This window comes from Cydia pomonella, chromosome 1 (genome assembly GCF_033807575.1).
Source record: "Cydia pomonella isolate Wapato2018A chromosome 1, ilCydPomo1, whole genome shotgun sequence".
NCBI lineage: Eukaryota > Metazoa > Arthropoda > Insecta > Lepidoptera > Tortricidae > Cydia > Cydia pomonella.
Genome location: NC_084703.1, coordinates 17,975,527 through 17,990,505, shown reverse-complemented (window position 1 = coordinate 17,990,505; position 14,979 = coordinate 17,975,527). Strand labels below are relative to the sequence as shown.

Sequence of the window (14,979 nt, the reverse complement as noted above, 5' to 3'; positions counted from 1 at the left end):
TTTGATAAGAATGATTTCTAGATGCAAGTGAATGCGCCATAACGCCCTCAACTACTTGTATTTTGTACAAAACAGCCGTCCGACTTTTTTTTTGCGAACTTGTCTGACAGTTTGCGTGCGTCTAGATTATAAGTAAAAGTGTGTACGTTTCAAAAATTCCTAGACTTGGCCCTTGGCCCTTCTCATTTTTCTTGTTTTGTTTATTTATTTTCTACCCTTAACGGCGGGAATAATCCTGGTTTTTAAAAATAGTGTGATTTTTTTTTACAGCCGTTCTCAGCAAGTCCACTCTTACGGCTTAGGCCACACTTAGAACGGCTGTAGTAAAAATATTTTAGTCGTTGATGAAAGTGAAACTACTAAAAAATTATCATTCATTGCTTATGAAAAGGTTTGCATTACAAGTAATAAGATGTTTCAAGTGCTTGTGCAGTCCTTTACTTACGTGTACCACCGATATCACGGTTAATGAAATATGAAGTCGGCCGGCTAACTTATGCGGTGGCGGTGTCGTAAATAGCGCTGGGGAACGAGTTTTAAGTCGCGGCGACGTGTTAACCCCATTATCAGGGGCGGGCTTACTCCTAAGCCTCGGCGACAGCGGCCAGATTTATACGCAACCGGCCAATTTGCCGATTCCATCCTGATCACTTATTGACCATTAGTACCTTGCACCTACCTATACTCTAACGAGCTCGTCGCCTCGTTAGGTTAAAATCAGTAAAGCAGTTTCCGTAATGTGATGAAAATGTAAGTTTCGATTAACTGTATGGCTTTCTAAAATGTACCTACTACTACTACCTACTATCTAAGTTCATAGTCTACATCACTATCACACACACTGATCCCAAAAAAAAGGTTTTACGTAGGTAGTTGTTTGACAATTTGATAAACATACTGCTCATGATTTTACGGCTCTTAGTCGTTTTAAAGTTACCTACATAATTCTAGTCTTTAAAACCGGCCAAGAGCATGTCGGGCCATGCTCAGAGTAGGGTTCCGTAGTTACTCTTCCGTCACAATAAGCTAAACTGAAGCTTAAAGTATGGTAGATTGTTAACCAAGGGATGAACTGTGGGTGTACGTCTTTTTACTATGAAGGGGAAACTTTTTGCGATAACTCAAAAACAGCTAAACTGATCATATCCGCTATAGTTTTCATCTAATGTCTTTCTTAAGCTCTACTTCCAAGATTTTTTTCATATTTTTTGGACCTATGGTTCAACCAATGAACAATATGGTATGGTATTTTCTAGGAAACGTTCGTATTTGTCATGCTACTCCAGTCAACCACAGTACTTTTTATACTAAGACTGACTGAAATAGCAAGATACGTTCGTACATTTCCGTGAAATTACGATGGAAAATAATTAGTTGTAATTTAAAATACTTATTTAGCCATCAATTATAGGCCGCTCGTTTTCCGCCCGCCGCTCGGCACTCCGCACACAAGCAGTACATAGGTATGTACCTACCCACCAACACGCGACGCTAATCCACGGATCCCCGAAAGCCGCGCATTTCGCGCCTCTTTATTACATTAATTTAAATGTTTGCACGCTGGATCTCGCCGATCCTACGCTCTCTACACCGAGCTGTGGCTAAAACTGTCAATGCATATGTAAGGAAGACTAAATAGCTTTTCGAATCTACTGAAATATAGGTAATTATCGAGGGAAAACGGTTTCCACGAAATAAATCTTAACAAATCACTTTGATTTTCATATCAATCGCTTCAGCATAATATATTCAAGGTTTATACGTTTCGCTTTATTTTATTTTTATTTTATTTTCCTTTATTGCAAACCATGGTACATATGTTGTTACAAAAGATTAAAGTATCACATGGACCCGGACAGGGTATAGCAAGTATATACTTCAAAAATATTCTTAAAGCTAGTTCTTAAAACAAATGTAATGGGGTGATAACAAGTCTTCCATTATAGATACTTATCCTCCAGGAACTCTGCAACAGAATAGTAGGCTTTCTGAATTAATAGCCTTTTTAATTTTGTAGTAAATAAGTTATTAGTTGTGGTATTTCGTACATTTATTGGTATTTGGTTATATATTAATATTGAGCTGTTATTTAAAAAAAAAATGCTTTTTTTTTTGTTTAGCAAATATTGATAAAAAAGGATAACCAATAAATCTAGTTTTTCATTGTGTCAATAACATACACAAAATACATGGAGAAAGGAAAATATATAGAAGTGGGTAAACGTTTACTCTTTTTGTATTGACGATCACATGGTATACTTCCCTCTTAAAGTGCACATGTTTATAATTATATTTGTAGCTACTTTTTTCCGCATAAACATTAGGTTCCATCTAAACATCATCTTTGACTGGCCTATAAGAATTAATAAATAGATTTTCTACCTTTAGTTAATTTATATTAGGTACCGACTTATCGACCAAGTGCATCAAAGTTCGTGTAACTGCCCCGAGATACCTAAGTTGTCAGACGATATGGGTAGCGATGTATATGATACGGGTAATGCCAGAATGTTAAATAAACTTAAGTGTACCTGGGTATGCCTAGTATTTATTACCCAAGCCTTTTGGGTAAAGCCCGAAAACGAAATCAACTTTGATTAGTATTCGGTTTTTACCCGTATACCTCTTGGGTCTACCCAGCACTGGCTGAGTAATGTTAGGTATTGCATCATCAGTTCTGATATTACTCTCCCAGTGTGGGGTAGATCTAGATGTATACGGGTAAACGCCGAATACAAATTAAATATGATTTAATTTTCGGACTTTACCCAAAAGGCTTGGGTAATACTAAGGCATTGCAAACCTAGGTAAACTTAAGTTTACCTTAGCTAGTGTTACCCAAGCCTGTAGGGTAGATCTAGATGTCTACAGGTAAACGCCGAATACAGATTAATGTTGTTTAAATTTTCGGAATTTACCCAAAGCAATAGGCTTGGGTAATACTAGACATATCAGGGTAAGCTTGAGTTTAATTAACCTTCTAACATTACCCGTAACATATACATTTTAATGAAAATATATTAAGGGCGTATTTTAGTTGAAGGAAGTATATTTTATTAAATTGTGAGGATGATTGGTCAGAGAGGTAATAGGCAGAGGCCTAAAATAAAGTGCTGGGTTCTTGATATATACTTTTTTTTTTTTCTATTTATTTATTATACTTATTTAGGTACTGGATTGCTCGGTTGCGAGAATGTTTACTCTTTCCACTGTTTCCACTGTATGGCGTACCACACATAGGCTGCTCGTATCAGGAACCGAAGAAATTCAACAGAAAATACAGGTGCTATGTTATAAACAATATCTGATTTTGTTCCTTAGTCATAGATATTTCTGATAATATCAGCTCGTTTGTGATGCTCCTATATTTCTTTTTATAATGAAAGACTAACTTAGACACAAAACGGGTTACCTACTCTAGTGTACTTTTATAATAGCACTTTGTTTTTTATAAATAGTAATATATCAGTCCGGAACGAAATATTTTATTAGGTACGAGCATTTACTTAATATCAAACATCGTATGGGGCAGTAAAGCTTGACAAGTTCCTACAAGCTGGCAGCCCAGGCCGCACGGCAACGGGCGGATTAGTCCTGTCAACACACCTGGACCGCGGCAACAAACGGTCGTAATTAGTCACTCTAAGCTTTAGAGACGCGAATATTTACTTCAACAACGCCGTTAAGTTATAGCTCCATAATCCGATAAACAGATCGCTTGCTCGAAAATTGTGTTATCGTCGCTGTAAAGTGTTCACAAGTCGCCGCTTTACGAGGGCAGGCGTCGGGGGTATGCAAACATAAAAATTCTCTATCGGGACTAATAGGAGCGAAACAAATAAAAGGATACGTAAATAGAAGCGTCGGATAAATTCCAGTGGGGCTGGAGTGCGCGTAAATCCGCGCGATTTGTATCTGTGACAGGGAGAACCCCCTCGCCAAGCCCGCGCCCACCGCGCCCGACCTCCGACACAATTAATTTGACAGATACTTTTGCAAATTCCAACTAATCACGGCACCCACCAAATATTCATTTACCAGGGTACCCACAGAGCAATGACTTGCTTAACTTAAAAAAATCGCGATCTTATTCAATGTTATTACTCAGTTCTCCTCTTACCATTGACGTAAGTTAATGTTTAAGTAACGAAAAATTCCTTAAATAGGTCATATCTATTGAACAAAATATATATGGGAAATATCTAAAAACTTACTTGGTAGATTGTTACGTATAATTTTGATATATTTCATTTTAAATAAAATGTAACATTTACTAAAATATTTTTTAAGTCCTCAATGAAACAATTTTCATTGATTTAACTATGTAGGTTGATGGTCATCGTTCAGTTTTACTTTACACTTACCAAATTGATCGTTCCGCGCCTGTTACTGATTACATCCATCCATGACGTCAGACGTCGGTTCAAAAAGCCGACCACGTTTCCCCGCGGCGCGCCCGGTCACGTCTATGCAAATGATATTAAATTAGAAACGCTTAATAACAACTGTGCCGCTGTTCCTGTAAAGAGGTGCAATTACACCAATCAAATTGAAATTTAGAACACTAATTGTGCTCGACATGTTTTATGGCTGAGCTTTAATCTGGAGACGGGACGATCAGGGACACGGGTTGGTAACATTCAATCTGTTCCTAATTCTTGGATTAACAATTGCTTCGCAATTAAGTAAGCATTTTTTTAATGAAACGATCAGTTTACATTTTGATATGAAACAAATTAAGAAGTAAATATACCGTAACACGGCTTATGACATTATGATATACGTAAGTAAGTAGTAATACCTACTACTCATAGAATAAGGTCTGCCATTTCCCGGAACATGGTTAAAGCTAAGAACATTTCTGGCCATCGAATTTGTCGATAATATATCGCATGGGTTATGCCGCAATTACACTATCATAGAAATGCTCATATACATAATTATAAGGGAGTAATCTGACAGTAATCCTACAATTATGATCATATACCTACATTGAATTCGTTAAATTACACCATAATAGGTTTGTCATTTTTCAATAACTCCAAGGTATAGGTATCTATGATCCAATTTCTATGATCATGTAGTTGCGGCCTTATATTTTTTTTTACTAATTTTATTTTAGGTGTTATAGATATCGCCGTAACTACGCGTTAACTTTTTGAACTGAAATTGCTATATGTATATAATATTCGCTAACTTTCGAGAGCGCACTAATTTGTTCCCTTCAAAGGTTCTTCATACATGAATTGGCGCTTTACCGACAATAAGTTATAAAAATCGGCCAAGAGCTTGTTGGGCCATGCTCAGTGTAGGGTTTCGTAGTTACCATTCTGCCAGAACAGGCCAAACGGGGCCTATTAAATAAATAGGTATCATGCACATTACAAGCATAAGGGACTAAGGAAATAAATACCATCGCAGTGGTTTGTACGTATTTTTACTAAGAGAAGACATTTGCAATAACGCCAATAACTAAAAAACGGCTGGACCGATCATGGTCGCTTTGTTTCATAATTTTTGGACACCTGGTTTAAATGAACACATATTTTTTTCTTTCAGAGCGATTATTTTAGAAAATATCAACTTTGTGAAAAAAATCTACTATTTAATATTTTACCATTCTGTCGTCATGCATGATTCATGTATCTCTGCCAAATACAGCTTTCTAGTACAAACGATCACGGAGCAAAGCCGCGGACGGACAAACAGACGAATAATACGAAACTATAAACGGTTTCTAGGTGACTACGAAATTCTAAAAAGGACATGTGATGAACGGTTAGTGACTTTCTAGATGAATCCGCTAAGTAATCTAAATAGTATTCCTCCATGTATAGAAACATTCCATTAATTTAGTTTCACTGTCGAAAACACTTAAACCATAATACTGCACTACTTTTAGTTACTCTTTTACACAAGATTGTTATGATTGGAACATTTGTTTTAGGAAAATGTTATGGTTATTGGGGTGCATTTGGATCGAGCAGCAGATTGGTATTGGAGCGTGGCGCGGCGCTAAGCCGCCGAGCGCCGCGCGCACCTGTGACCGCATCGCTCGGGATTTAGCCCGCAACTTAACACCCCAACTGACATCAAACAAGGAACACAGAACTTTGGACGTGGCATACTAAATTAGCTCCTTTTGGGTTTGTATTTTTTTTGGGTGGTGTGGCTTTACATTAGAAACACATATGGAACATTTCAGTCGCCCAATCTTTAGAGTTTTTTTGTAAAAAAAAATCTTTCTCAATATTTTTTCCATCCAAATGGTTACAGCGGTAATGCTTACATGTTATAATAAATGATTACATTTTTACCTATAGTAAACACTAGGGGTGGAATGGAACAGGCACCAGTAATGGAATGGTATAGACAAATCCTGTAAAACAAGTATTTACCATCAGTTTTTAATCGCTGGCAACATTTTACCATAAACAAGAGCCAAAGCGCTGCTTAGTTTAATTTTTCATTGATATTTGTTATTTTGAAAATGAATGGCGCCATTGACTGGAACAAAAAATCACGGTTTTAATTGGGTAATAATATTGAAACCAATTGCAGTAGCTTTCATTAAATACATAGAAAACATAAAGGACGAATTGGACTTTCAACTTTTAAAGTGTAAAGCGGTAGAAATTTTACAGGTGTCGGTGAAATATCAAAAACAATCCAAATTTTCTCTTAAATGTTCCATGATTGGTGCCGTTAACATATTTATCTACAAACCTATCATAAACCCTCGATGATGCCTTCAAAATCCGTAAATAATGGCGAACATTACGATAAACTGTTTTGTTACAACAAATTTCTTATGTTCTAATTGCTTCATAACTACATCAAAATCGATTTGGTTATGATTTCAAATTTGAAACATCTGTGAAAAAAAAGCAATTACATTTGACCTCTATTCTAATATCAGCCGAGATGCCTTTTTATTCGAAATGAAATGTCAATTAGATACATTTTTGACGTATCTCGCATGTTAGTTTGTATCGAATGATACGGAAATAGGCCCCTCGACTCTAGTTTGTCTCTGAATTTAAAAAAAGCTACGAATGCATGACATGCGTGAAAAAAGTTTTCATTTGCCGCCATTTGACGTACAGTTTATCTATTAATTAGTTTTAAGTAAAAAAATAATATGTTTTGTTGTTTTTAAAGTAACTATAGCAAAAGTTTCGTGTAAAATGAGCGATAAAAATATTTCGGTGACGCCACCACATATCCGCGAGCTCCGCCAAGAGAGCAACGTTGCCCTATAATTTGGGTTAGTTAATATATCATAGAAAGTTTATAATGTGTATGTAGATAAAATAGTGTATGTAACTGTACATAATTAGGCATTAAAACACTCGTGTGATCCTACTAAGGAACTCACTTCGTTCGACTCTTAAACCCATACTCGTGTATTTTAATGCCTTTTATTATGTAGCAGTCACATAAACTACTATTCAGACACATATCACCAGAAAAGCAAATTACCTACGCATAATTTATATACGCGAAGGCCAGAAGTGTTTTTACCAGATACGCATATGACCTTATTTTGTTCCGCCAAAAACAAATACCTACGTAAGACATGAATTCTGGTGGAATTCCTAAAACAGGTATTAGCATGTTGCCAGAGGCCATCCTCTAGCTTTAGTTAAAATAAATGAAACTCATAATTAAATGCTATATAACCTTCACGCATAACTAGAAATATTTTACCTTATTAAGACGAACAAAGTAAACAAATATTCCCTTAATATTCCATAACTCAAAAAATTAATCTGACCTTTACAACTTGGAAGCGCTGGTGGCCTAGTGGTGCGACTGCGATGTGTGACTTTCAATCTGGAGGTCGCTGGTTCAAACCCCGGCTCGTATCAATGAATTTTTCGGAACTTATGTACGAAATATCATTTGATATTTACCAGTCGCTTTTTGGTGATGAAAACATAGTGAGGAAACCGGACTAATCCCAATAAAGTTAGGTTACCCTCTGGGTTGGAAGGTCAGATGGCAGTCACTTCGTAAAAAACTATGGGTATTAGTTGTCAAGCCTAGGGCCCATGCTTCCATAAGCCATGGCAAAATGCCGGAACAACACGGGGAAGAAGATACACGCTGTTTACTCAGAACTAAGCAGATCGCAGAAGGTATATCTAAGTAGGATTTACCATTTTACCTATTGAACACAGGTTCTCGGAAGTTACGTTTCGAACAAACTCAAATACTAAATTAAGTAATATTACTTACTTCGGTTACACAGAGCTCTTTGATAACGATCCGTGAAATGGATCCACACATGCCGATATATAATTTGACCTATCATTTTTTTGTGTTTTTAGTCTCACGGAGGTTTTCTACTTGATATCAAAAGCGTCGTCCATATTTGTGACCGCGGCCGGCATAACGTCCCAATTTGTCGCTTGCGATAATGACGAGGTTTGCTTGATTTCTATACGAATAACCTGTCAAGGCGTCCTTATGGAAAACGACAAAATGGGATGTTTTGCCCGCCGCGGTCACATTTATTCGAAAAAAAAAATGGACACATCCATCGGAACTCGTGGCTCGATGATGTGAGCGGCGCACGTCGGAGTCGCCCTTGATCGCCGTGGTGCTGTTGTTATAGCCGTTAGATTATCCCGCGCTAATACCGTGATCCAAACGACATATCTCATATTGAAATTGAACTTGTCCAACTTTCAGAAACTGTGCCAGATGATGCAAATATTTTGTACTTTTTTTAACAATTAGTGCGCGAAAAGAATTTCTACTTCTGCAGTGGTAGGTACCTTAGAGATCACCAGAAACGTGTTTGTCTATCTATACTTAGTAGATTCGCCTTTTAACATGTATTAGTAAGTATCTGTGTTTAAATAGTAAAAAGTGAAATTTCGTTTTTGCTTACCTAATCACACATTTCTACTGCTTGCTGGACCAAGGCCCAAGGCCTCCTCTCTTTGTACAAGAGGATGATGACGATGATGCTACTGCCTACCTCAATGTAGGTAGGTATTACTCGTACCTACCGCCTATTTGTGATACTACTTCGATCACCTTTCAAAAATAAGATCTAAATTGGTAATACAAAATATAATTACAACAGGCAAGCAATTTAAAAGCCAAAATATAAGGTCACAACACATTTTTTCGTAAAAGTCTTCATCGCAAACTACGTTAAAATGATTTAACTCCCCCAGATAGCGCTCGCCACGGGAGCCGTTCTCGGGATCGCCGCTCGCCGGCTAATAAACGCTTATCAACGCCCTCATTATCACACCCTTAACATCGCTTTAATGTCTTGCTCTTGAACAAAACATATTTAATCACATTTTTCCCCGCTAGGAGAAAACTTTTTTAAATTTCATAAATTTCGTGCGGCGGCGAAAGAGATTCTCGACGGGGGAAACGCGAGGATGACTCGGTTTTAATCTTTTGAAATTGGAACAGTTTTGTATTTAATGACTTATTTTTTTGGTCAAAACTTTTATAAGCTTGTATTTTAAGACACTCAACTCATTTGGTTTTAATTTTATATTTAGAGTCTGATTTCGGAATTACTGGACTTTTGGGAGTGATTCAGCAATACGTTAGTAAGTACCTACCTTTTGTTGGTAATAACATGTTACTCTTAATAATAACATGTGTCAGACTACCTGTGTTATTTGAGAATTTGCCGGCCCTACTGATGCAACGAATAAGTACTTTTAGGAATATGATAATATTTTTTGTATCAAGGTACAAGGTAGGTAAGGTGGGTCTTTTGTATCTTTTTACTGAGGTGTGCCAATAAAGAGTAGTACAACATTAACCTTGCAGGTTATTCCCATACACCGTCATGGTTACAAACTGCATAGATAACTTTGTCGTCAAATAAGTATACTGATGTACAGTTATTGGTTTTTGTTATTTTACTTGTAATTTATTTTATAATATACAACGTGTTTTTTCCGTTAATTTGAAGGGTGCATTTCTGAGCTTAAATTAAGTAACTTTCTCAAAGACACCGTTATTCTAGTTAACTCCATTTCGGAGATAATCAATAATTTATTTTTACCTCATAAGGCACTTACGAGCGTATGCACTTACCTTAGGGCCTGTTTACATATTGACCAGTGTTTAGTACGAGTGTGTACATTTGCTACTAAACGTAAATACTATCTCGGACGATTGTTGTTCGAAATGACATTGATATGTCACATTTCTCAATTGTTTGGTTTATTTAAATGTAATGCCCGTGTTATAATAACGCTATATGCAACATTTAATTACTTTTTATATATTTTTTTTTAAATTAACTATGGTATTAGGTTCCTTAAACGTACATACCCATAACCCCATACCCCGGAGTTAACGGAATTCAATAAAAACAAGGTGTAGCAACCTGAAGTTACTCGTATTTCTCATGACTTATTCTTGGTTTCCGTCAGCGAGAAGCACATTTAGGTTTTATAATTTGGATCTTTGTATGAAATATGCGACACAAACATACGTAGGATAATTTGATTGCATTGACTTAGATCGATTTTTCCAACTCGATTTTTTTTTATGTTACAGGAGGAAAGCGATCAGACGGATCACCTGATGGTAAGCGATTACCACCGCCCATGGACACCTGCAACACCAGAGGGGTTGTAAGTGCGTTGCCGGACTTTAAGATGGGAGTACGCTTTTTTCTTGAATGTTTGAAGGTCGTATCGCTCCGGAAATACCGCAGGCGACAGTTCATTCCACAGTTTAGCTGTGCGAGGCAGGAAGTTTCTGGAGAAACGCACAGTTGAGGACTGCCAACCATCTAAGATTTTTACAGCTGAGACACAACTTGATACCACACACCTGCCTAAAAAGCTTCTTAGCTTTATTTATTTCATTTTACCCTTGAGAGTGACAGTGACTGTAATACACCACACGTCTTAAGTTGTTTTTCCATGCTAGCTGGTAGATTGTACATTTCATGCTGATCTTGAATGACAGGTACTTAAAAGAATTTAGTACATTGTGCAACAAGGTGGGGTAAGTTAAATATTGGACACGAGGGTGATAATTCCCGACAGCCGCAAGCTGGAGGGAATTAAAGACCCAAGTTTGCAATATTCTTACCCCCGGTGTTCCACACAATATTTTTCATCACAGTTGTTAAGAAAAAAAAATTAGCGAAATTATTCTTAAATACGGTGATGTTTCAAACATTCATCCGCCATATTGACATTGTTAGGCATCGTAAGCACAGACCTATCTGGCATTCAGCCACGATTGAAAATTGTGTAAAAATATTTTAAACGGCTATTAAAATAATGAATTTAATTTATTAAACATAAACAAAAATATTGAATTAGAAATATCAGTATTTTAAAGGTAAACCTACATTATTCGTATGAATTAGTGACAGAATTTGAAAAAGAAAACTATAACTCCCTGGGGAGTTATAGCTTTTTTTCACAATCCATAACTCCCTTGGGCTAGCCCATAGCGCTGGTGGGCTAGCGGTAAGAGCGTGCGACTCGACTTGCAATCCGGAGGTCGCGGGTTCAAACCCCGGCCCGTATACCACTGAGATTTTCGGAACTTACATATGTACGAAATATCATTTGATACTTACCAGTCGCTTTTCGGTGAAGGAAAACATCGTGAGGAAACCGGATTAATCCCAACAATGCCTAATTTACCCTCTGGGTAGAAGATGGCAGTCGATTTCGTAAAAACTAGTGCCTACGCCAAATTTTGGGATTAGTTGTCAAGCGGACCCCAGGCTCCCATGAGCCGTGGCAAAATGCCGGGACAACGCGAGGAAGAAGAAGAACTTCCTAGGGAACAATATAGGCCTTTGTCCTTTAGTACACATTCATGAATTTTCGAGCAAGTGTGATGGAAAATTGGATTACATTTGTTTTTTTTTATACATTTGAATTGAACTGTTTTCGCTATGGTCAAGGCGTTTTATTTTATTTTAATCCTTAAATTAGCAATGCTACTTAGGATATTCCATGTATTACCTTAGATGTTATGAAATACACTAGTAATTTTTCAATTTAATATGTAACGTTAAAAATTTAATACCTTTTTATTAGGCCAATACGAATATTTTCATCACTAGCAGGCAGGTACATTTTACAGAACCTCTATTAGGTTAAATAAAAGGTTCGTTAATTAAATTAACTACGTAATGGGTAATCACTAATCAGTAATCACGCGGCCTGGAGTTTTTTTACATCACCCACCATGATCACCTTTGCCAGCGTGAACCCGCAACTCGCCGATCTTTTTTAATGCGATAAACGAACCATCGAACTTAAGTTTTAGAACTCGGTCGGGTGTTGAGGGTCGTAACTTACGTCTAGTGGCGATCGCCGCACGCCGCTCGCTCGCTTGATCTTTTAAGCCCGCCTTTACGGCTCTCGCGATACTAAATTATAATATAACACGTCGTAAATTCTCAAAACTATCCGTCTATGACACGGTAGACTTTAGTACCAACTTAATAACAGGGCAAACTAATGTTATGTATAGCTACACCTACGTAGATACAGACGTTTGTAAGGTCGTCACCTATGCTATTTGTAATGAGTGCGAGACTCAGGTGTATTTGTAGGTTTAACCGGATTTTCAAGTGTTCTTCTCAACGCATCTCCCCCATATTTAAACACAAAATGAAGAGCCTACAAGCAAACAGTATCGTAGCGCGGCAAAAAAATAAAAAGGGATGTCGGCGCAAAGTATTTTGCCTACCTACTCGTTACTCGTAATATTCGAAGCCATGGCGAAAGAACGAAATTGAATATTAAATGAAATAATTTATGCCATATTTATCATTTTGCAAATGAGAAGTCTCACCTTAATGAAAACGCCGCTTCAAATTTTAACTTTGTTTAAAATTTAGCTTTAGAATACTGACTGTAAAAAATATTAAATAAATTCAATAAAACTCTTCCACATTAGTCTATTCCAACTAACAGGCGTATTCTGATTTTAATAACAGGTTATGAATACGATCTGGATTAGTTAGTATTAAAAGTAACGTTTTTGGTTAGAGAAATTTCACTTTTGACACTGACAGATCAGATCCATAAGTAACTAATCCAGATCTAATTCAAAACCTCTATTACCAATTCAGAATACGACTGTCAGTAGGTATGGCAAAAAAGACTCTTACATACGATATAACAGGGCTGGGCTTTCTTAGGCGAACAGTAATAAAATTCAAACACAACAGATCGGCTCTATATGAATGATTTACTTATTTGAACTCTTTTTGCCCCACAAAATTTACAAGTAAGTATATTAGGTATATTCGCAGAAACCTTTGGGCAATTCGACCGTTACTGAAAACGTCCCGAGCGCAATGCCAAGGATATCAATCATATACGAGTATGTAGTATCTGTTGGTGATGGTGAGGTGATGTGTATGGGTATGGTAGTGGTATTTTGGTATGGTAGTGGTATTATTTCGAGTGTGATGGTAGTGGTATTCTATAAAACTGTTTTTGTAAAGTGTTGTGTAATTGTACAGTGATTTGGTTTTGATTTGGACTGTCAGACTGTATACATTTTGAATAAATATAAATAAATAAAGGTACCTACATGTTTTTGTACTCTGTAAGGTAATCCACTACAACAACAATGTAATATTATACTATAAAGTTTTATTTCATAAGTTTCATCTCTATCTAACATGTAGAATCACTAGGTACCTATAATTAAGTGGCCTGAGCCGGCCTGCATGCTAGCAATTGTGTTATAAATCAGAAGGGATCAGCCTATCGCTGCTACCCGCATCACTCAGGTGATAGCCGAGACATTTGTGACAAACGTACCGGGTACCATTTTCCAGTAAAAATATAAAACGTCTCAAAAGCCGTCGTTTTGTTAATGTGGCGTTTTGTTTTGAAATAGTTAGTCTGGTTAAGTAAAAAAGTCCAATGTTTTACCATTCATGACTTGTGGGAAGTAACAAAAGAAATTCCATATACCTAGCCTCATAACAATACGCGAATAAAACACAGATAATTATATAACATGATAAATAGCATCTTGAGCCATAACCGAGATAAATATGTTCATGTTCTTTAAATTAGTATATTTTCTATTTGGCTGAGGTACAAGATATACTCCTAGTTCAGGCGCACGTAACATTGCACGTAATATGTACAAGTGCACGCATAATGTAACATTAGCCATAAGGTTTTCTCAATTATTTTTATTTAAAATAAACTAAACATTAAGAGAGATAATGTATTAGAAGTATGTACCTACCTACTTGTACGTACCTTCACAAAAGCTCTTCTGCTCTTGGTGCTTTTCAGTTAGTATATTCATTACGTATTATATATTATATCGTAGCCAACTGGTTAACGTAGCCCGCTAATTAGTTGGCTGAAGAACAACCAGCCAAGCTGAACATAGCTCAGTCATTTCGTTAATTTGGACATTGATGAATTTCATGTTCTGTTAGATCATGTTAGGTTAGTATTCCTAACTTTGCCTTTGGTTTTTGCCTTTGTACTTCTTACTAAATGCATGTTAGTAGTAGTAGTAGTAGTAAAACACTTTATTGTACAAAAATAAACATAAAACAGGAGAGAACCTTTGAGGGATCTCTTCCAGTTATCCTTTGAGCAATTGAGGAAGACTTGGAGAACGGTAGACATCAAAATTGTACTGAACGGCATAAATGAAAATATTTAATTTCCTAAAAGATAGGTAAACCTATAAGTCCTATAACCTTAGTGAGCACTTTTCTGGCAGTACTAGAAAATCATAATGTTTCTGCTTTGTAAGTTCATCTGATTTCATATATATGTATATGTATTTTTATCAATATTATATATATATATATATATGTATGTTTAAATTTGTGTATTTCTTATGATTGTATTGTGTTCGTACATGTACCTAATTGTATCACCCATACCTCATGTTTTTACACCGCCAAAAACTTACATGCTTTGCCTAAAGGTTGACTGGTAGATAATGCCTTACGGCATTAAGTTC

The 14,979-nt window shown here is 36.5% G+C and overlaps 1 long non-coding RNA gene across 1 annotated transcript; it reads right to left on the bottom strand.

The window, feature by feature from the left end:
• Positions 1–313: 313 nt before the first annotated feature.
• LOC133517309 (uncharacterized) lies at positions 314–11,513 on the bottom strand. The gene is made up of 4 exons (XR_009799356.1): positions 6,727–11,513; positions 6,399–6,507; positions 4,365–4,466; positions 314–1,966 (listed from the first exon to the last, which is right to left on the bottom strand). It is a non-coding gene; the product is annotated as an uncharacterized LOC133517309 (long non-coding RNA).
• Positions 11,514–14,979: the final 3,466 nt, after the last annotated feature.